General features: G+C 48.3%; 1 protein-coding gene across 2 annotated transcripts in view; it reads left to right on the forward strand.

Annotated features, from left to right (window-relative positions):
* RGSL1 (regulator of G protein signaling like 1) overlaps positions 1 to 23,638 on the forward strand; it is a 155,740-nt gene that overhangs the window by 38,517 nt on the left and 93,585 nt on the right. The gene's annotated exons all lie outside the window — the stretch shown is intronic.

A 23,638-nucleotide genomic window follows, 5' to 3' on the forward strand; every position in this document is an offset into this window, starting at 1 on the left:
CTGCCTCCATGCCATGGAGGAGGAAGGGAAGGAGGCACTTAATGAGAAAATAATACAGAGACTTAATGGAGGTTGAACTGACCGGGTGGGGGGGCAGATCTGCCTCCCTCGCCATGCCCTCTGCTGGCTGGCTGTGTTTGGGTCTGTTTTAGGGGCTGAAAGAAAAGGCACATAGCAAAAGAATCTGGTGGCAAGGTGGGAGGGGTTGCTCTAGGGTTGGCCAGCTCTGGGTCGAGAAGTACCTGGGGATTTTGGGGATGGGGCCTGGGCTGGGTCAGGGAAGAAGAGGGGACCTCTGCAGGGAACCATGCCATACAGCCCATATTTCAAAGTGGGGAAGTTTTCTCCAGAAGTGAACTCTGGAGATCGGTTGTAATAACGTGGAGATCTCCATGACCCACCTGGAGGTCCCAACAAACAAAAACTGGGGCACACAATAAATGGAAAATACGAAATGGAAAAGAAGGGAGCTGGGTCATCGTGACTCTGAAAGCAACGTCCTATGGGATCCTTCCCTGGATCATAGAGCAGGCTGTGTGCAGCTTGAAAAGCACCACCGATGCCAGAAATTAGTTCACTTTTTGGAGAATTCTTCTAAGTCAGTTTCTTATTCCCTTGAGGAATTTGTCAATATCCTTACTTCCGTTAGGTCCACTGTAGAAGCCGCCTTGTGAAACAGGAGACTCCCGGATCCTCATTTGGACTTCAGTTGGAACTAACCTGTTGAACTGTTGCCTACATTTGTTTTTGTATCACACCTGTTGAATTGTTATACACAAACTGACAGTATTGTTTGGTTACTATGATGGCCTTTATGATATATTTTATAAATGCCTATTTTGCACTTTTGGACGCATTATTGACTGTAGCTTCAGAGTCCCATTTTTCAGAGATCTTTTTCCCCTGGCTATTTGCCATATACTGTGTACCGCAGTTTTTGTTTGTTGTATCCCCAGCCTGGAGGTTGGCAACTGTAGGCCACTCCCACTGACCAGAGGCCTGCTTGCAAGCTTTCTCAAAACCAGGGGTGACGACAGAGACCCAAATTTCTGCCGGCCAAGGAAGCGTTAAGCGCAAGAGCTAAAGCCGGTTTTGTGATGACTCATGGAAACCCTCTGCAAGCCACCACCCTGGTTCCAACCACCTCCCACTGTTTCATATTTCCTTGGCAACACATTCCCGGCATGTATATACTTTTATCGCCCCGGTCAGAAATAGCTGCGTGGCTGAGGAACAAACATTTTCCTCCCCGCCCCGCTGTTGCAACCAGTCTGCCGCAAGGAGACGTCACTGTTTCCTTGAGCTGAGGAATCACATTTCTCTCACCAATGATTAGTTATGCCCTCCGAACTGGCCGGCCGGCACAGACATCCACCCCGGCCGGGTTCTTTTCTGCTTGCGTTTATCAGTTGTTGTTCGGCTGCGATTCGAGGAGGCCGCAGATGCTTGCTGTGGTTCGGAAAAGTTTTGACCTCGGCGCTGCATTTCCCGCTTCAGAAAAGTGACCTGGCAGAGTGTTGCGTTGCTATCCCGGTTCCGCAAATTAGGAATGCTGTGATTTTTAAATGATGGTGACCTTACCAAGCAGTTAGGAAAGGGGTTTCATTAGGGATGCCAGCCTCCAGGTGGAGCCTGGGGATCCCCTGGAATGACAGCTCATCTTCAGACAAGAGAGGTGAGTTCCCCAGGAGAATATGGCCACTTAGAAGGTGAACACTATGGCATTATGCCTCATTTTGAAGTCTCTGCATTCCCAAACTCCGCCCTCTGCAGGCTCCATCCCCAAAGTTCCCAGGTTTTCCCCAGTCCAGAGCTGGCAACCACAGTTTCAACAGTTTGGCCACCCCTGCTATAGGTGCTTTTTGAAAACAAGATATCAGGGGTCGTTCCGCACATGTAGGATAATAAACTTCCAATATGCTTTTGCAGCTGGACTAAACTGCACAGCAAGTGCATGGAATGGACCCAGGTGATTTCTTTTCTCCTGAGAACAGTTTCTTCCCTGCTTTGACTCTTTTTTGTGTACTTCTGAAGAATTCCTGCTCCACAATCTCCTGCAATTGGGAACGAAATGTGGGATTTCCACGCTGGAAGATAGCCCCACATCGTGTGTAAAAATCCCGCAAAACCAGTCCTCACGGACAAAACCGAACCATTGCATTTATTTGGAATCAGAGCGACTTGATCCCATTCAACAAAAGAAATAAATAAGTAAATAAATCCCACCCCCTCTCTCTGATTGCCCCTTTAAATATCATTATTTCCTCCCTTTATTCTGATTCTCTAGGCTTAATTAATTACTAACCAGTAAGTTACGGTGGCCACGTAGTCCAGATCAGCCTGAATCTATCAGAACTGGGGGCCTCAGCTGGGTGGCCTGTGGTGAGTCCGTAGATGGGAGTCATCAAAAAAGTCTGGAGATGTTAGACAGAGGAAGACAGCAGCAGGAGAACCAGCGCGGTGTAGTGGTTGAAAGCGGTGGCCTCTAATCCTTCACGTCCAGCCTGCTGGGTGACTTTGAGCTAGTCACAGTTCTTTTGGAGCTATTCTCACAGAGCAGTTCTGCCATAGCTCTCTCATCCCCACCTACCTCAAAGGAGGAAGGGAAGGCGATTGTAAGCCGCTTTGAGACTCATTCGGGTGGTGAAAAGTGGGGTATAAAAGCCAACCCTCCGTCTTCAAACTGCACACGATGGGAAGAAGTATGGCAGCTCTTAAGCTGTGCTTTCCTCAACACATTTCTTGAAAGAACACCTGGCAGGATAACTTGCTCCTTCCCCACACGTACCTGTCAAGTGTTTGTCAAATTTCCAATACGCAGGCTAGCTTGTTGAAAGGAATCTCCTCATGGAGATTAAAGAAGTGGAAGATTGCAATTGAGAGAATGGAGTTTGATTCCCCATTCCTCCCCATGCAGCCAGCTGGGTGATCTGGGCCAGTCACAGTTCTCTCAGGGCTCTCCCTGCCCCCACCTACCTCACAGGGAAGGCAGTTGTAAGCTGCTTTGGGACTCCTTCGGGGTACACAAAAAAACAGCTCTTCTTCATGTTGGTAAGTTAAAAATACTGCAAGGGCCCAGATCCTGATTGGGCCTGCATTGTGACAAGACGACAAACTCTTGTGTTTCTTCTCGCCTGCCTTTTCTAGTACTGAAGCAGCTGTGGAGTGTGTGGTAGGGATTGAACCTGAGACTTTTCTGCCTGCACTGCAGGTAATTCTACCACTCAAGACTCCTTTGGATAGTGGAAAGCAGGGTACAAAGTCTTCTTCTTCAAAAGTCTTCTGCTTGTCTCTTGCCTGAAGTGGCCCATGGGTGGAGGTTGTCATGAGTTCTTCAGTCCATGGGGGCTACCTCATTCCTTTACATCGGTGATCCCCAACCACCAGGCTGCGGCCCGGTGCCAGGCCGCAGCTCCCTCTCCCCGCCCCCCCCCCGCAGTAAGAAACTTCCCAGGCCGCAAGCAAATCGGCCGCAAAACTGGCCGATTAGCTTGCGGCCTGGCAAGCTTCGTTTTGTGGGAGGGGGGGAGAGGGAAGCAGGGCCACGCACGTGCAATGCGCATGCGTGGGAGGTCCGCACATGCAGTCTGGGTCATGCATGGCCGCAAACGTGCATGTGCAAGTGCCGCGCATGTGCGCAAGTGCCGTGCATGCACGTTTGCAACCATGCATGGCGCAGTCGCGCATGCACGGACCTGCTGCGCATGCGCGGCCGCGCGATCGCCCTCCCTACCACCGCCGGTCCGCAGCCTTAGAAAGGTTGCAGACCACTGCTTTACATGTTCCCTCCTCCCACCCCCATGATAGTTTTAATCGCTACTTTCCCCTTTGCAGCCAACGCGATTGCTTATTTATTTTCCTCTTGTATTTAATTATTGTGCTTTCAAACTTGCACGCCTGTATATACTCGAGCATAAGCTGACCCGAATTTTAGCCGAGGCACCTAATTTTAGCACAGACATATGGCATCAACAATAACAGATAAGTGGAACCTTCACTCGAGTATAAGCCTAGGGGGGCTTTTTCAGCATTAAAAAGTAGGCTTATCCTTGCAATATACAGTAATAAGAGTAAACTTAAGAAACAGACACTCTGGCTGCAGAAAGGAAAGCAGTGCTTCAATGCGTCGCTGAAAGGAACATGCGCTGATTTGAGATTCACCCCTCCACACACACACAGTACTGACAAATGATCTGCTTGCTTAGTCCAAGTGGAGGAAGTTTTTCCCTTTGTTAAACAGATTTACCACTTTGGTTTTGAGTTTAGAGAAGCTATGCAGGTCAGGTTGCCACCTCTAGCTCAGCAAATACTTGGAGATTTGGGGGGGGTAGGGCTTGCGGAGAGCGGGGTTTGGGGAGGGGAGGGGCCTCAGCATAGTACAATGCCCTAGAGCTTGGGTAGTCAACCTGTGGTCCTCCAGATGTTCATGGCAGGGGCTCATGGGAATTGTAGTCCATGGACATCTGGAGGATCACAGGTTTGACTACCTCTGCCCTAGAGGCCACCCTTCAAAGCAGCCATTTTCTCCCGGAGAGCCGACCTCTCGTCAGCTGGATACCAGTCGTAAAAGCGGAAGGTCGCCAGGCACCACCTGGAGGTTGGCAACCCTTTGTGCAAGTTCTCCACATAACTGAGCTTTCGTGCAGAAGGCCCGGCAGGCCCTTGGTACGTACATCTGCCGTATAAGATTACAAAGAAGGAACAGTTGCATAAACACGAGGGGGGCCAAGAACTTGCTGTTACTTCCCTTTCTATACTGAGTTTGTCTTCCCCACAGCTGTGCTACTTGGTCACCGCAAAACAACGGTACGCCCCCCCCCAAAAAAAAGACTACTCAAGTTTCCGCAGGTCCTGCACAACAGCACTCTTCCCCCAGGCGTATAGTTGAGGCCAGAACAAGTAAATAAAATAAAAATATTCCCTCTCCAGCATAAAATCCTACCACTTAACACATGGAGAACTAGCAGGGAAGTGAAGCAGGGTGGCAAATCTATTGCTTTATGTCTTTATTGTATTTTAGGCTGAATTTTAACATGTGCTAAACCACCCCGGGCCTGTTCGTGGAGAGGGGGTGGCCTATGGATTTAATAATAAGCAAACTAAGAAGAAACAAAACTCACGCTTGACCACACAGAATCTCGTGCCGCTCCAAAGGAACAAATTTATTACAGCCAAAGCCTTTGGAGGCAAGAGTCTGCTTCGTCCCAATGTGATAACTGTCCAAATGTCAGCCTGTAACTCATGCACTAAGCACTCTCCAGCTATCTCTCTTGGGAGGCAAAAGGCCTGGCTTTGAGCCCGCCAGGCTTTGGACCTGAAAGCACCAGAGGGATCTATTTCATTTTGAGCCAACAGGGATTTCTATTTATAGCTTCTCATCCCCATCGAAAAATAGAAGGGACAAATCTCTCTGTTTGGATCAGTGATGGAACAGCATGTGTTGCAGGGAAATCCTGAACAAATTTGGAGTCCAGTGGCACTTTTAAGACCCACAAGGTTTGAATTGTAAGTGTTTGTGTGCGTAATGAAGATGTTTACCAGAAAGGACCAGCCAGTAAGGGATTCTTTTTGGGGGGTACTTACCAGGGATGGAGGAAACAGGAAGTAAACATGATGTCCCTGCATCACATGGAAATGATACGGGCATCACAGATGTTGGGGGTGATGCTCTGGTTTGTGGGCAAAAACCTCTATGCTAAAATTAGCTTCTTACCATAGAGCTTTGCCCAAAAGCCAGAGCGTGGCCCCCTGGCATCCCCAATGCACCTGCATTGCTTCCAGGGCTGAGTCTGCAATTACTTTGTTTATTCCATTGTGGATCCTGCTGAATTCAGATCGATTTGAACTCGGGTCTTCCTCTACCTCCCCCCCTCCCCCAGAAACAGAAAAGTATTCTGCACTAGGGTTGTGCGATTCGGCTGGTTCGGCGGCCGTTCCCTCCGGGCGCAGCCAGCGCCACTCCGCGCGGGGGGGAGGGCGGTGCCGGCAGCGGCGTGACAGCGGGCGCAACCACACAGGCACGCCTGCGTGGTTGCGCCCGCTGTCACGCCGCTGCCGGCACCGCCCTCCCCCCCTGCGGTGCGGCGCTGGCTGCGCCCGGAGGGAACGGCCGCCGAACCAGCCGAATCGCACAACCCTATTCTGCACATGATTAGGGAAGCTCAGAAGGGGAGACCCAAGTGCAGCAGGAGCCTCTTTCTTTTCTTGAACGGGGTGGAGGGGAGAGGATTGGAAACAGCAGAGGAAATTCTTTGCCAGATAAGTTAGGGTTTCCTTTTTAAGGGAAGCCTTGTAACCTGGGAACGAGGAAGCCTTTGAAATGACACTCTGGCTGATCAGGGCTTTTCTACATCATGGGAGGTTCGGCAGCAAATTAGTTCAGGACAAGCAAAGAGCTACATCTTTACTCATGTTGATTTTTCAAATATTGAGGGTTATATCCACTCCAGGATATCGCAGGTGAAAGGTAGGGTCACTCCGGATCAATCCTGCTTGTTGCAGAGGGAACATTTAAACTGGCCAAAAGCAAAATGGAAATCACATTCAGTGTAGACGCCAGGGCCTGAATTGACCGGGGATTGGAATAAAAGCTCCATGCAGATTCAGCCCAGGTGATGCAGGGATGTCACATTTACTTCCTGCATCTTGCCTTCCTGTTCCTGGTAAGTTCCCCTAGTTTCTGAGAGCCGTAATCTACAGGGAAAGGCTCCAAACCGGGGCATTCTCCTGGGCTCAACTAGGGACTGGCGACCCTAGCAGGGTTTACAGACATTCTATCCTGGCTCACTGGGTTTGCCAGTTTATTTATAGCCAATCCTGAAAGCGTAAAGATGGGAAGGTTAGTAAAACTCTAGCCTGCAACTCTTAGCATGCCGATAGCTATTTTCTCTCAGAGACTGAAATCAAGAGCTGATATGTACGCATGTCCCAGCTCCGTTATTGGCCGTAGTGACGTCACCTCCTTGCAGGGGCAGTTCTACCATCCCTGGTGGCTGTTATTGTCATCCAGTTCCCAACACCCTTCTTTCTTCCACCCATTACTTCATGGGACCTGCAGTGCAGCCAGGAAATGAGTAGAAGATTTGGGTTGTGTGAGCTGGACGTATTGACAGGGTGGGCTGGAGGCCACAGCAGCAGCTGCAGCTCCAGGAAAACAAGATCAGATTGTTTGCGACAAGGAGAGGGAAAACCGAAACACAACGGCAAGCAGGTCCTAGCCAATGGGGCAATTGTTATCACGAGGATTTGAGACTGTGTATCTTGTACCCGCCTGTTCTCGGGGTACTTCTCGTCTTTCTACGATGTGGTTTGGAATCAGGCCAGTCACAAAATAGTCAGGCCAGTCACAAAATTTGTCAGCGGCATTGAAAATTTCACATTCTCCCCTGAAGGCAACGGCTGCAGTCTTCCATCTTTAGTAAACGCTGGAAGAATTAACGTACGCTGGCAAATAACCCCCCTTTTTGAGCCAAGAAGACAGGTTTAATGATAAAGAAAGCGACAGACCATTTGTAAATGGAGGTCACCAGGACTGCATCAGCTTGTTGTAGTGGTTAAGAGCAGTGGCTTCTAATCTGGCAAGCCAGGTTTGATCCCCTGCTCCTCCACATGCAGCCAGCTGGGTGAGCTTGGGCTTGTCACAGTCCTGATAGTGCTGTTCTTACAGAGCGGTCCTATCAGATCTCTCTCAGCCCCTCCTACCTCACAGGGTATCTGTTGTGGAAGGGAAGGAGATTGTAAGCTGCTTTGAGGCTCTTTTGAGCAGCGAAAAGCGGGGTATAAAGACCAACTCGTCCTCTTCATCATCTACATGTGGCGATGAATTCCCACATTTCTCCATTTCCACTGCTAACACTGAGGCATTTGCAATGGCAAGGAGCACCCATCCTAATATACCTGGTAGAATGTTCTGCTAAAATAAAACAAGGCATCCATATATACCAAGAAAACTGCACAAGTTTTCACAGGCCATGCCCCCCCACTTTTGGCTCAGAACCCACAGGCTGGGAAACACCGATATTCATCATAGTTACGATGATTATGGCAGATGCCATGGGTGGCATATGGTAAGGCCGCTGGAAGGCATGGAGCAGAGATGGCCAAGCTGTGGCACTTCATGGATTACAATTCCCATGAACCTGTGCCAGCATGGTGCTGGCAGGGGCTCATGGGAATTGTAGTCCATGGACATCTGGTGAGCCACAGTTTGGCCACCCCTGGCATGGAAGCAAGGAAAATTGTGTGGGTGAGAGTGGGCCCTGCAGAAAAGCACACATTCCCACCTACACAGCGTGGACCCAACCAGGTGTAGGAAAGATCGCAGAAAAGCAGGGGGAGAAAACTGACAAATCTGGCAGATGCTCCAAGCCCCAACCCCCAAAACACCTCCAATCCACCTCCATGTCTAATACATTTGGAATATTTTCATGACAGGCTAAATGCTTCCACTTTTCATAATTCACCTGCAAAACCTACATCAAGTAAAATTATCTTTCACATTCTCTCCTACGTTAACTTTCTCACATGACATGAACAACCTAGAACTTCAGATGAGCTTTTTAAGTGTCTCCTGTACAAAAGGTGTTGTTTAAATTTAAAATCTTGGATTCCCCCCCCCCCCCCAAACAAATGCCACTAAAATGGTTGTCTGTGAACCACCCTGAGTTGCAAGGGAGGTCAGTATAGAAATGTAATAATAAATAAAATGAAATATATAAAGCAGTATATAAAACCACCAGCTTGGTGTAGTGGTTTAAGTGTGGCGGCTTGTAGTCTGGCGAGCTGGGTTTGATTCCCTGCTTCTCCACATGCAGCCAACTGAGGGACCTAGGGCCAGTCACAGTCTTGATAGTTCTGTTCTCACATAGTTGTCCTGTCAGAGCTCTCTCAGCCCTACCTACCTCACAGGGTGACTGTCGTGGGGAGAGTAAGGGAAGGCGATTGTAAGATGTTTTGAGACTCCTTCTGGTAGAGAAAATTGGCATATAAGAACCAACTCTTCCTCTTCCTCCTGGGGACAGGAAGGGAAGACAATCATAAGCTGCTTTGGGACTCTTTCAGGTAGAGAAAAATGGGGTACAAAAACCAACTCTTCTTCTAATTCAGGCCTTGACCAATTTTCCGTGACTCTAGGATCCAGCCCCCCAAATTAGGAACTAGTATTAAGATGGAAGACCACCATTCTCATGCTTAAGATGGGTTAATATTTGGATGGGAGACCTGCAAGAAATCCAGGGTTGCTACGCAGAAGCAGGCAATGCTAAGCCACCTCTGAACATCTCTTGCCTTGAAAGCCCTCTGGGGTCACCACAGGTCAACTGTGGCATGACAATATTATCCACCACTGCCACTTTTGGAAGCTTAGATCAGTGGTCCCCAACCTTTCCGAGGCTGGGGACCAGCAGAGTAACTGCCCCGCCCGCGCATCACTCATGCATGGGCCGTGCCTTCGCCCGCGCGCATGCGCGCTTGAAATCGCGTGTGCGCTGCACTTTCGCGCATGCGTGCATGCGCAAAAGTGCAGCACATGTGCGATTTCAGGCACGCATGGCACATCGCGCATGCGCGGCCCGGCCATGCATGTGCGATGCGCAGGCGCGGCCCTGATCCCCTTTCCCTGCCCTCCCGCAGTAAGAAGCTTCCCGGGCCGCAAGCTTGCGGCCTGGGAAGTTTTTTACTGCGGGGGATGGGGAGAGGGAGCCGCGGCCCGGCGCCATGGCCTTCGGGCCTCGGCCCGCAGGTTGGGGACCACTGGCTTAGATGATGCTTTCTTTCCTAAGACAAATCAGAATCTCAGAAAGATTTATCCCAGTGGTCTTTGTCAGGCTCCCCATCAACTCCCTACCTAATGAACACACTTGGCATAATAGCTGGAAGCTAACAACCAGGCAAATCCTGATAGCCTTCAATGAGTTGAGAGCCAGTTGTGTGTAGTGGTTAGGAGTGTGGACTTATAATCTGGCATGCCGGGTTTGATTCTGCACTCCCCCACATGCAGCCAGCTGGGTGACCTTGGGCTCGCCACAGCACTGATAAAACTATTCTGACTGAGCAGTGATATCAAGGCTCTCTCAGCCTCACCCACCTCACAGGGTGTCTGTTGTGGGGAGAGGAAGGGAAGGCGACTGTAAGCTGCTTTGAGCTTCCTTCGGGTAGTGAAAAGCGGCATATAAGAACCAACCCTTCTTCTTTTTCTAGGACTTTGTGGTGAGTTGTACTGCCTCAGCTGCTGGATTGCAAATAGGTTACTGGCAACGGGCGGGAGAGTAGGGGGGTGGAGAAGTGGTGAAATGGTAGCTCCATAAACACAGCTGTGAGCTGCAGGTGAGGGTGGTATTTATAAATATAATGAATAAATATAATAATCAGAAGTGGCACTCCTGTGTCATTTGAAACGCTAGAGTTCTCAGGAAACATTATGCTAAAAACTTGCAAGGCCGGGAATATCCCTTGAGCATCATGTGACGTGATGATGTCACTTCCGGGTTCCTAGCTGGAAGTGACAAGGCTTCACGCAGGGTTGTTTCCTTCCCCCACACCCCTGATCTCCCTATCCCTTGAGCACTGGTGAGGTTTCCTCCACTTACATAAGGCGTCTGGCAACCCTTGTTGTATGCTCCTCTCTGGGCTGCTGTCTTTTGCTGCTTTGTGAAGTAAGGATGCCACCATACCGCCTGCATCTCAATACATCCCTGCTGAGAGGAGCAACAGGACAGTGAGGCAAAGTCACTTACTAACTCCTTTTGGGGCAGTGTTAGAGACTCCTTTGTTTCATGGCCGTGGCGTCATGCGACTTATTGACATGTGCTTGCAGCTCAGTTGGTTTTGTGCTGTGAACAGGTGTTAGGTACTTCTCAGTTTCCCAAGTGAGGAGAAGTCCAGGGGAAGCCTATCTGGGCCTCCTTCCTTTTGCACAATGAACAAATGCTTTGGGAGCATATGTTGGCTTTTGCAAGGCTTGCTTAATGAACCACAGTGCAGTCAGTATCTAGGGCAGGGGTAGTCAGACTGTGGCCCTCCAGATGTCCATGGACTACAATTCCCAGGAGCCCCTGCCAGCGAATGCTGGCAGGGGCTCCTGGGAATTGTAGTCCATGGACATCTGGAGGGCCGCAGTTTGACTACCCCTGATCTAGGGGAAGCTGTGGGCCTCCTGCAGGAGGCGGGAAAACTCTTGGTCCTACTTCTGTTTTCCAAAGAGAGCGTGACTGCTTGGTTCCTCCATTCATTCATTCATTCATTCATTCATTCATTCATTCATTCATTCATTCATTCATTCATTCATTCATTTTTGTATTTATATACTGCTGCATTCCCTTCGGACTCACAGCGGTTCACAATAAAATGATAAAACCCAGTATAGCCCCATTAAAACCCATTGAAAATTAACATTAAACAATGAACATTAAAAAGATGGTGAATACAGAGTTCTAACCCCCCCTCCCTCTGTCAGACTCGTTGCACACCCGTCTTCAAATCTAGCAGAATTTGGAGCTCTCGGTTTGCAATTCAAACATTCAATCATAGGCTCTGAAGAAGACGAAGAAGAGAACTGGGTTTTTATACCCCATTTTTTTCTCAAAGTGGCTCACGATACCCTTCTTCTCCCCGCAACAGTCCCCCCTGTGAGGTAAGTGGGGCTGAGCGAGCTCTGCAAGAACCGTCCTGCAATAACAAGTCTGAGAGAACTAAGACTGGCCCAATATCACCCAGCTGGCTGCATGTGGAGGAGTGGGGAATCAAATCCCATTCTCTAGATTACAGCCCGTCACTCTTTAACTGTTCTATTATGCTGGCTGCTGCTAGGCTTGTAATGCCTTGTCATCTCAACCTGTCACTGCTAACTATTAGCAAGCAAGCAGTTTGTGAAATGATGGTTAGGCAGCATTCTTAATGGTGTTAACGTTTGGGTCAAAACCCTGCCAGGTTTTGCCCAGTGTACGAACATACCCTAACGCTACAAATAATTAACTTTCTGTTCTTGCACACCAAATCCTTACGTTTGCTCTCTTTCCTTTTCTTGCAACACCAGCATAACTAGAGCTAATATTTAATGAGTTGTCAGGTCAGCGATAGGTTATTGCATGGGCTTTGTGCCAAAGAAGGCTTCCTGGGACCTCCCTGTGATTCCAACCAATGAGTCTGACAAGTAGGTCTGGTGTGCCTTTGAGCAGAAAACATACAAGTAAGGAAAGTGTCTGAGCCCTCCTCTATCTCCCAACGTTTACATAGAGGCAAAAATATAACTGCTTCCTTTATTAATATTTTTTGATGTGGAAACATCTATAGCTGCGGGCTGGGGGGAATAGCAACGGAAGTCCTTACAAATGTGATGTTGAATCCCCCCGCCCTGCACCTGATGAGGGAAAGAAGGAGAGGGGGAGAGAGAAGGAAGGAGAGGTGGAGGGTGAGAGGGAGGTGAAGGACGAGGAGGAGGGTCTGACCAGGAAGGAAAGAAGGCAGATGGAGGAATGACAAAGGACAGACAGGGAAGAGAGTGAAGACAAATGAAGAGGGGCAAATACAAATACACAGCAGGTATATCGGCTTCATTAAACCATGGGTTTCTTGGTGGTCTCACTTACATGGTTTTATTACAAGAATTTAAGAATTTATTTGCTTTGTTTCAATATGAATTCTGTACTTTATATATTGCATTTTTTGTACTTATTTTATACTGCTGTTTTATATAATTGTGGCCTATGGACATGTACAATAAGTTCAATTACACTCAAGTACCAACCCTGTTTAATTTCCAAGATTGGGTTATACCATACCATTCCACATCCCTATGCCATATATGGGAGAAGGATTCCATCCAGCAACTCAAAGGTGGAATTTTTCGAAATGTAACCCATGTCTCTGTCACACATACACAGTCTATGTGGAGCTCAATCCACCAGTAATTTGGCTGCTTCCACTCAGTGAGGATTCCCCCATGAGGGACTGATGATGGGGAAATTGTGCTGATGTAGACAGAGAAGGAGCCTCTTGTGTCGCAGAGTGGTATGCGGCAGAAATGCTGTCTGAAGCTGTCTGTCCATGAGGTTGGGAGTTCGATCCCAGCAGCCGGCTCAAGGTTGACTCAGCCTTCCATCCTTCCAAGGTTGGTAAAATGAATACCCATATTGCTGGGGGGTAAAACGGTCATGACTGGGGAAGGCACTGGCAAGGCCACCCCGTATTGAGTCTGTCATGAAAACGCTGGAGGGCGCCACCCCAAGGGTCAGACATGACTCGGTGCTTGCACAGGGGGATACCTTTAACTTTAGACAGAGAAATGTGAATAATTCCTCTCAGACTGTGGGCTTTTCTGCATTCTCATTTTTCTCACTTGTAAAGACCTGTTGCTTTGGGGGGGGGGGGAGAGCAGATCTGTTCCAGATGTATTTTGCACCCTCTACAGGTCAATTTGATATCACCTCTGTTTATGTCCAGCTTATCTCCTTGCAAATTTAAACTGCAGGCTTTAAAGCTAGATGTAAACCAGTGTAATATTGAAGTGAACACTAGAGGGAGCACAACACATGTGGAACTGAAACCTTTCCCCCCCTCCTGAAGTAATAAGAACTTAAAAGCAGTGAAAAAGCCCACTGTGATGACAGGACTGGAGGAAACCAGGTTTAGCAAAGAGCATCTTGAGGGAAACCTGGAAAAAGGATGACTACAGCTCAATTTCATGTTAAAGGGCCTGGGGTAAAATGCTCCAAAGAGTCAACGTGGAGAAAAACATCTCTGTGCATGTAGCTTTGTACATCATCCCTCTTTGTGTCAACAAAGGGCATTTTTGCAAATGAAATTGCAGATGGCTCCACAGGCATGTAATGCAAATGCTCATTTGTATTACAAATGCTTCTTCTGTCCATGTGAGTTATTCATTCTCCACATGAATTCAGCTGGGTGACCTTGGGCCAGTCACAGTTCTCTCAAATGCCTCTCAGCCCGACCTACCTCTCAAGGGGAGAGGAAGGGAAAGGCATTTGTAAGCTGCTTTGGGACACCTCCAAATCATGAAAAGTAGAGTATAAAAAAACAGCTCTTCTTATGCACACTTTTCTGCTCCACAAAATGCCTCTCCTCTCCTCGCATCTGGGTTCCTCTCACTGCTCTGTTTCTCTGCCTTCCTCCCGTCTCCCATTTGCTCCCTTTCCATCTTCCTAATTAAGAACATTTCAGGGAGGGGACAAGCAAAAAAAATAAAAATTAGAGGCCAATTAGCCGCCTATCTCCTGTCAACAGGCATTATCTCCAGGAATGTAGCTTGCCTTCAGCAGTCCACTTCAAACTAGTCAAGAGGAAAATTTCCACATGGTAGGAAGTCCAAACTGGGCCATTGGGAGGTGCACTTCCTCAGAGGTGTGGCAGTGGCTGGTAGATAGGGTGAGGGCTCTGTGCCAGGAACAAAAGGACAGTGCAGCTTTGCCCTCTCCCATTTAAGGAATACAATGAGAGCTTCCTTGGGTAAGGAAGCAGAGATGGTCATTCACTTTGGTAATGAAATATGCTGGAATCTCGGTCCAGGCATGGCCAGATCAGTTTTTTCTCACCTTCAAGCCAGGCATTCCTTCCCCTCCTGTGTTGGCAGGGTTTAAATATGTGAGGAATATGAACTTAGGCGTATTGTGAGAGGGTGGGCCGAAGGGACTGTTTCAGTGCTTGGCTCTTTTGACTCTTTCTTGCATGCCCAGGGGAATGTCGATCGTCACTTTGGGATCGGGAAGTGAATCTCTTCCAGGCCAGAGTAGCCAGGGATTCTGGTTTGGCGGAGGGAGGGAATGTGGGCATGGAATTGTGGTTACTGTGAGTGGGCAGGTAAGTGTGAATTTCCTGCATTGTGCAGGGGGTTGGACTAGATGACCCTGGAGGTCCCTTCCAACTCTGTGATTCTATGAGAGAGCAAAGAACGCCCAAGGAGGATTAGAGAATGCTGTTGTCAAGTGACCTTATTCTGGCTTTGAGCATATTAGCAGTTAAGCTCAGTCACCAAAATGGCTGCAGGGTTACTTCCTCCTAGAGTCTAGGACCTAGACTTCAGGCTTGCCAACAAGGGAGTACCTGGAACAAGCACTAGAACCCAAATGGCATCACTCAGCAGGACTGGATGGTGATGGTCATACTGGGAGGCTGCACAAGCATGCTGAAAAGTATGAAACAGGCAAAGGAAGTTGTACTAAGGGGGCCGCACTTGCAACCTGGAGCAGCTGGGTATAGTTGTCACTGTAGAAAGAAGAAGAGCTGATTTCCTTGTACTCCGCTTTTTACTGCTTGAAGGAGTCTCAAAGCAGCTTCCAATTGTCTACCCTTCCTCTCCCCACAACAGACATCGTGTGAGGTAGGAGAGGCCGAGAGAGCTCTGAGAGAACTGGACTGTCCCAAGGTCACTCAGCAGGCCTCATGAGTCTCAGTGGCTTACAATCACCTACCCTTCCTCTCCCCACAACAGAAATCCTGCGATATGAGGGGGCTGAAAGAGCTCTGAGAGAACTATGACAGGCCTAAGGTCATTCAGCAGGCCTGACACGTTTCAGAGTGGCTTACAATCGCCTACCTTTCCTCTCCCCTAAGAGACACCCTATGAGGTAGGTGGGGCTGAGAGTTCTGAGAGAATTGTGGCTGACCCACCATCATCCAACAGGCCTCATGCATCCCAAAGCAGTAACGTGACCAGATATCTGGCCCTGCAAGGCGGGATGCTCCGTGGCAGACGGCCCCCCTCCTCCTCCCTCCCCCCTCCCCCTCCCCTTAGAAAGGCAGCGGCAGGGTGATGGCGGCGGCAGCATGGGGCCCTCCCTCCCTCCACCCTCCCTCCCTCCCCACCTAGCCTTAGGGACACGGGGCAAATGCCCCAAATGCGGGACTGCCCCCCAAAGTAGGGACAGATGGTCACCTTAGCTTGCAGTAGCCTCTCCGTTTTATAATTGAAGTATATGCTTGTGTTGCCAAGATACCTTAATTCACTGAGCTACTTTGACCACCCAAGTCCATTAAAAGGACCCTTGCCTTAGGTAAAAATGGGTTCCGGTGAAAAGGAGGCTTAGCTGTAATGGTTTGCTGGACCAAAAATAAGTAGGCCTTTTTGTGGCCCCTCAAAGACGAACAAAACCTTATGCCACTGCAAGTTCTGGATGACTCAGACCCCCATAAATATTGGTTTGTAAGGTGGCATGAGACTCCTGTTGTCTTATTTCATGAAAAGTCCGTCTCCTTCTCCTCACACATCATAGCTGATATCTGCAACCGATTTTACCCCTATTCATTTGCAAGCAAGTCTTAGTGAGTTCCGGGCCGGCTTCATTCCCAAGCAGGCACACAGACAAATGCAACCTTTGCAGTAATAAATCAGACTCATTAACGTGTTCCACTCCACTTTGCCAATCAGCAGTGTAATGTGACTAAGGCTGCCAGCTGGCCAGCCACTAGAAAAGCAAGGGCAGAAGTCCCCCTCCCCCACCCAATGTCTTTAGCTGTAGATTCGAGGTTGGTAGGCTTCAGCCAATGGGCTGAGGTCCCTGGATGGGTTAGCACAAGAATATAAGAAACTGCTTTGCTGGTTCATCTATACCAGAGGTGCTCAACTGTTCCCATTTTGATAGATTCAAGTGGGGAGCCGTATTGGTCTGAGGCAATACAACAAAAATTGAGTCCTTTAAGACCAACAGAGATTTACTCAAGGCATGAGCTTTCGAGTGCATGCATTCTTCCTCAGACAAAATGGAATAAGGATCATGAGAGTATAGATGTAAAGAAAAGGGAAATTAGTGGCAAATTTCCCCCTTTACCTGTTGGTTTCTCAACCAACCCCCCTCCCAAACAAGCAAACAAACACACACACACTCACTCCTTCCCTTTCCCCTCCCCCTTCCTCTTTCTGCTTATCTATTCCTTGCGCAGAGGCTGCCAAGGCCTCAGAGGCAGGGCAGCGGCTGCCTCAGCCCCTGCTAGGTGCTCAGCCCCTGCTAGGTCCTCACCAGTGGGCTAGTTCGCCGGGGTCAGCATGGCTGCTGGCTGTGCCTTCTAGATCTTTTGGCGCACTTTGTGGGTGGACTACTGTATTCATTTCCGTTTGACGAGGTGCACCAGAAGATGTGTCCCACATCAAAAATCAATCAAGAGAAGAGTCAATTCCTTTGAGCTCTAATATTGGAGAAGGTTTCTGTGAGTTCCAAGGACAGCAAAAGTCACAAACAAGGAAATACAGAGCATAAAGACTGATAGATCAATGGAAGCCAAAATCATGAAACTCCGTCTCTCTTTCTTTGGCCATTTCATGCGATCAGTGGAGAAAGCATTTATGCTAGGATTGGTCAGTGGAAAAATGGAAACCAAGCCGACAAAGAACGTGGTGATTAGATCTGATCAAAAGGGACACAGGCCAGAACATTATGCAACTAAAAGTTTGTGCAAGATCGGAAATTGTGGTGACAGTTGAGCCATAGGATCGCCAAGAGTCAGATTTGACTGAATGGCTAACATCATCATCAATGTAATACATAGCAGTGATTCTGGTTGGATACTAAATTACTGAAAGGAAAGTAAAAAAGGTAAAGGTAAAGGTATCCCCTGTGCAAGCACCGAGTCATGTCTGACCCTTAGGGTGACACCCTCTAGTGTTTCCTTGGCAGATTCTATGGGGTGGTTTGCCAGTGCCTTCCCCAGTCATTACCATTTTACCCCCCAGCAAGCTGGGTACTCATTTTACCGACCTCGGAAGGATGGAAGGCTGAGTCAACCTTGAGCCGGCTGCTGGGATTGAACTCCCAGCCTCATGGGCAGAAGTTCAGACTGCATGTCTGCTGCCTTACCACTCTGCGCCACAAGAGGCTCATGAAAGGAAAGTAGGTTTTACCAAGAGGAAGATAACTCACATCTTTCTGGAATCTTTCGACTGGCTCTCCCCAGCACTCAATCTGCCAGGGATAATGTTTTTGTTTTTGCATAAAGCTGGACTGAGGAAGAAAGAAGGGGTACTGTGGAGCACTCCTTTCAATAAAACAATAAAGAAAAAAGTTCACGTCCCAAAAGAGGCTGCAGGGAAAATGCCTCATGTGCTTGTTCCCAAACACTTCCCTTCCAGATGTGAAGCTGTGGGGAGCTCTGACGTCTACAGTTTGCTGAGCAAGAACATGGCTCTCTTCAATAAATGACCCTCTGTGAGCACCTCAAAGGAAGCCAGAAAGCAGCCACTGCTTTGCTAGGAAAATGCCAGCACTGGGAATAATAATAATGTGGAATTTTCCAGTGAAAAACTCTTTGAAGATACCTATCACGCTCTCTAACGCGTAGAATTCCATTTCCTGTCCTGGGTAACCTGGGCTACTGGTCTCGTTACTTCTGGGAAACGAAGCAGGGTCAGCCATGGACAGTACTTGGATTCAGGATTTTCAAGAAAGTCCAGGGTTGCTCTGTAGAGGCAGACAACAGCAGACCACCTCTGCACGCCTCTTGCCCTGCAACTCCTACAGGGACTCCATAAATCAGCTGGGACTTGATGACCCCCCCCCAAAAAAAGAGTTATTTCTCTGGAGGTACACTGAGCCCACCAGCTCTCACTGTGACATCTCCACATCTAATCTCCCTTTAACTCAGCCTTTTTCAATTGTTTGACCATGGAAGAAACCCTGAAATATTTTTCAGGCTTTGCAGAAGCATGGAAGTCTTGAAGTGGCCCTTCAGAGAAGTGGGTCCAGAAGTAAAATGCAGGAGCCAACCAATCAAGGATGTCATTGTTTACCATTTCCGTTGTGGAGAAAGAGCCCAGGTCTGTAGAATGTGGCTCCAGGGACGTCTAGTGATGTCAGCAGCCATCCGAACATCTGGGAAGGGCCACGTAACCCCTGGAGAGCTCATGCATAACCTCAATGGAACTCTTGCGTAAACTCAAAACCCTAGTTAGGAATCCCTGCCTTTAGGCATCTAAAGGTAAAGGTATCCGCTGTGCAAGCATCGAGTCATGTCTGACCTTTGGGGTGACGCCCTCTAGCGTTTTCATGGCAGACTCAATATGGGGTGGTTTGCCAGTGCCTTCCCCAGTCATTACCGTTTACTCCCCAGCAAGCTGGGTACTCTTTTTACCGACCTCGGAAAGATGGAAGGCTGAGTCAACCTTGAGCCGGCTGCTGGGATTGAACTCCCAGCCTCATGGGCAGAGCTTTCAGACTGCATGTCTGCTGCCTTAACACTCTGCGCCACAAGGGGCATCTGGCAACCCCTAAATGAAGCAGATGTTCTCAATAGATTTGCTACTTCAGGAAGCAACTTACAGCCCAAAAAATCTTTACCTACACTCAAGCTAGTGTTGCCAGCTTCCAGGCAGGGCCTGGATATCTCCCAGTATTACAGCTGATCTTAGATCCATGAGTGCTACCAGCGGTGGATGGGGGGTGCTTTCCAGGAGCTTTGCAGCATGCTGATGTCACCCGGAAGTGACATCAGCATGTCACGAGACATCAGGGCTACTCTGGCTGTTGGGTAGAACTCTGTGATAGACTTGGCTTCAAGTCATAGTTTTGCCCCAAACCAGCGTGTCACCTCCCCCCTCCCAACGACCCTGGCATGGTGATGTCACTTCCAGGTGAAATCAACACATTACGGTAAAATGTGGGATTTTTCTGGATTGGGATAAATTTGGGAGGTGAGGTGCATCAAGAAACCAGTGGTCCAGTTGAACCAGTCCAGTTGATCTCCAGGCAACAGAGATCAGTTCATCTAGAGAAAATGGCTGCTTTGGATGCTAAAGCAATATACCCAGGCAGGTCCTCCTTCTCCCCAATTCCCAGGCTCCTGTGGCTCCACTCCCAAAATTTCTGGATATTTCCCACCCGGGAGCTGGCAATCTTATTTGGAAGTATAGTCCATTTCCAGGTTGAAAATATCAGTTCCCCTGGAGAAATTGGCTGCTTTGGAGGGTAGACTCCATTACATTATGCTTCATGGAGGTCCCACTCTGCCGCAGATCCCGCCCACTCCAGGCTCCACCCCTAAAGTCTCCAGGTTTTTCCCATCTAGAGCTGCCAACCCTAGGAGGAGCTAGGGATTCCCTGGAATTATAGCTCATTGTTGGGGGTCAGAAATCAGTTCCCCTGGAGACAATGGCTGCTTTGAAGGGTGGATTCCATAGTATTATACTGCACTGAGGTCCCTCCCCACTATAAATCCCGCCCGCTCCCAACTCCAACCCAGTTAGCAATCCTATTAAAAGAGAGGTGGAATTGAAAAAGGAATACATTAATCAGAGAAGAGAGGAAGGAGAAAAGGGAGCAAGTCTTACTAAAAGAGGAGGTCACTATTCCTGGCCAAGATTTTGTTTCTCTTTTTCATTAAAAAAAAAAAATCTAAATTGCACTGTGTAAAGGAGCACATTATGTACCATGCTAACTTTGGCCCATGCTGGAAAGGGCTCTCCAGTGTGTGAAGGGGCACGTTTAAATAAACTCTGGTGTGAAGAATGCCCTGTGTTGTCATTGGCTTCTGGGTAGCTGAGTTGACAATAGGCCCGTTGCTAAGGCCCCAGGGCCTGAATATTAAGACCAGGGTATCTTTAACGATTCTCCCCCCCCCCTTTCTGTTGACACAATGCCAGGGGAAGCGGCTGAGAACCTGAATTAACTCCCCCCCCCCACCTTCCCCAAGCTTTAGAGATTTTCGGAGTACTGCAGCGATGGGAGCAGGTTGCTATGGAAACACAATCATGACTGCAATAAAGTGGAGTAATAGAGCTCTCTCTCTCTCTCTCTACATGGAGACGAACAGAACTTAAACGGTTCAGTGTGAAAAGGGTACAAGCAGGCTGTGATGGATTGATTTCTACTTTTAAAAAATAGCCAGCTCATAGATGGCAGAATTGTTGTTTTTGGAAGGCAAAGGCATTTGCAAATTTAAATTTCTGAGGCAGTCTTGCACATCCCTTACATAGTGCAATCCTAAACAGAGGAAGGCAGAATTTTGCTTAGAATTGCACCGTGAGAAAGGTCAGAGAATTCCTTGTACGTGACTGTGCAATGCTTACATTAGCCCTGTAAGGTAGGCCAGGATTATACCCACTCACCCCCAATACTGCAGGGGAAAGGCTGAGATGAAAGGAGCATCAGGTTGCCTAAAGTTCCACCTCAATCAGTGGTAGCACGGTAGTGGTTGAATGGTAGAACATCTGCTTTGCATGTAGAAGGTCCCATATTCAGTCCCCAATATCCCAGGTAAAGGAGCTTGAAGCGGTGGTGTACAGAAAACCTCTACTGCTGAACCACTGGAGAAGAGTTTTTTTTTGTACTCTGCTTTTCACTACCCCAAAGAGTCTCGAAAGCAGCTTATAATTGCCTACCCTTCCTCCCCCACAACAAACCCCTTGTGAGGGAGGTGAGGCTAAGAGAGCTGTGACTAGCTCGAGGTCACACATCTGGCTGTGTGTGGAGGGGGGGCACTCCGGATTAGAGGCCGCCATTCTTACACCAAGCTAGGTAATACTGACATTGATAGGCCAAGGGTCTGTTCAGATTCAAATGGGTAGCCATGTTGGTCAGAAGTAGCACAATAAAATCAGAGTCCAGTAGCACCTTTAAGACCAACAAAGATTTATTCAAGGCATGATCTTTCGAGTGCAAGCAGGGTCTGCTCAGTTACTCCAGAACAGTACAGGTGCCTCTACCACACACATACACACCTGAGCCAGAAAAGATGGAAAGGGGGAAATCCTTGAATGGTGCGACTTGTTTCAATGGGGCCGAATCAATTTGGCTGTCTCCGAATCGGTTTGGCCAAATCAAAACTAGATAATTCGGACCAAATTGAAAATGATCAGAATCTTCTCCTTCAGCATGCCTAGGCAGGGTTTTGCAGGTTACTCTCTGTGAAGAGGATGCAAGTTTAAAGGATTGCTGTTTAAAAGCACATGGGGACAGGGGAGCTGTGATATTGTGCCACAAAGCAATAGTGCAAAGGTGCTCACTTTTTACTTGGCAGAGGGTGCTGTATCTATGAACACCCAGAGACCTTGCACTCAGTAGCAGAGCCTGGGATCATGAACCCTTGTTAGAAATTTGCCGGTTCCTGTTGTTGTTGTTAGGTGCGAAGTTGTGTCCGACCCATCGTGACTCCATGGACAATGTTCCTCCGGGCCTTCTTGTCCTCTGCCATTCCCCGGAGTCCATTTAAGTTCACAACGACTGCTTCAGTGACTCCATCCAGCCACCTCATTCTCTGTCATCCCCTTCTTCTTTTGCACTCAATTGTTCCCAGCATTAGGCTCTTCCACAGGGAGTCCTTCCTTCTCATGAGGTGGCCAAAGTATTTGAGTTTCAACGCTGGTTCCTGAGTTGCAGCCAATCATCAAATAGACTTATGGACCGGTCATGGATCTTTGTTAAGAGCCAATCAAGTATTTTGGCATGAGGTGCCAGTATGTCTATAAGTTCCCCAGTTCTGATTGTTGTTGCTCAGTATTGGAGCTAAGTGTCCGTGTCTTACCAATTTAATAGAGGGAGTAGCTGCTATCATTGAATTGGATTTAACAGAGGGAGTAGCTGCTGTCATTGAACTGGATTTAATAGAGGGAGTAGCTGCTATCATTGAACTAGATTTAACAGAGGGAGTAGCTGCTGTCATTGAACTGGATTTAATAGAGGGAGTAGCTGCTATCGTTGAACTGGATTTAATAGAGGGAGTAGCTGTTGTCATTCAATTGGAAAGGGTAAGTCCATGATCAGAAAAAAAAAGTACCTCCATTTGGATGAGGAAATCTGAGAGGTGGATAGTTTTAGTGGGACAATATCCACCAGCATGTGGACACTCAATTGTAACCCTACATACAGCTACTACTAGGGCAATTTGCTCCGTAGAGCTGCAGTGTTGAACAGACCCCATTGAGTTCATAGCAGGGTCATGATTCTAACTTGGAATTTCCAGACTTGTACCAGAGTTTATTCGGTTGTAAGGCTGTCAGAGGTGGGTTAGAAAATCCATGGAGACTTCAGAGGTGAGTGTGAAGAAGGTGAAGAAGTCTGCGTGTGTGCGCCGACTTACGTACCGGCACCTGCGCCTCCCCTCCTCCCCGCGGCACTGTGCTGGCTGCGACAGCCTGGAACAGCTGATTTGGACACCGCTGCGCACAACCCTACTTACTACCCCATTCCCTGCCGGTGGCCAGGAAAGAGCAGACAACTCTAGTGCTAAGTGAAGGCTTTTAAATAAAACAAAAATTGTACTGATGAATGGGTGGGGTTTTATTCTAGGGTTTTCGGTTCTGTTTGATTTCTGTTTGATTTGAATTGCAAATGCTTGAGAACAAAAGCCCAACTAAGGCTGAGATTCATTTGGATCTGTTGAGTTTGCTTTGAATTTTAAATGTATTCATCATACCTTTACCTCTTTTAACATGCAAATGAATTGCAAGGCTTACTTCAGTTTGCATAATAGCCCCTGTGAGGAACCTCTGCTGGTGTATGAGGAATGGAGTGAGGAATCTCAAGGAGCTTTGATTCTTGGACGGCTTAGAAGAAGAAGAAGAAGAGTTGGTTCTTATATGCTGCTTTTCCCTACCCGAAGGAGGCTCAAAGCGGCTTACAGTCGCCTTCCCTTTCCTCTCCCCACAACAGACCCCGAAACTCTTGTGGGTGTCTCACATTCTACTGAACTTGACAGTTTGTTG

Source organism: Paroedura picta, chromosome 4, assembly GCF_049243985.1.
Source record: "Paroedura picta isolate Pp20150507F chromosome 4, Ppicta_v3.0, whole genome shotgun sequence".
NCBI lineage: Eukaryota > Metazoa > Chordata > Lepidosauria > Squamata > Gekkonidae > Paroedura > Paroedura picta.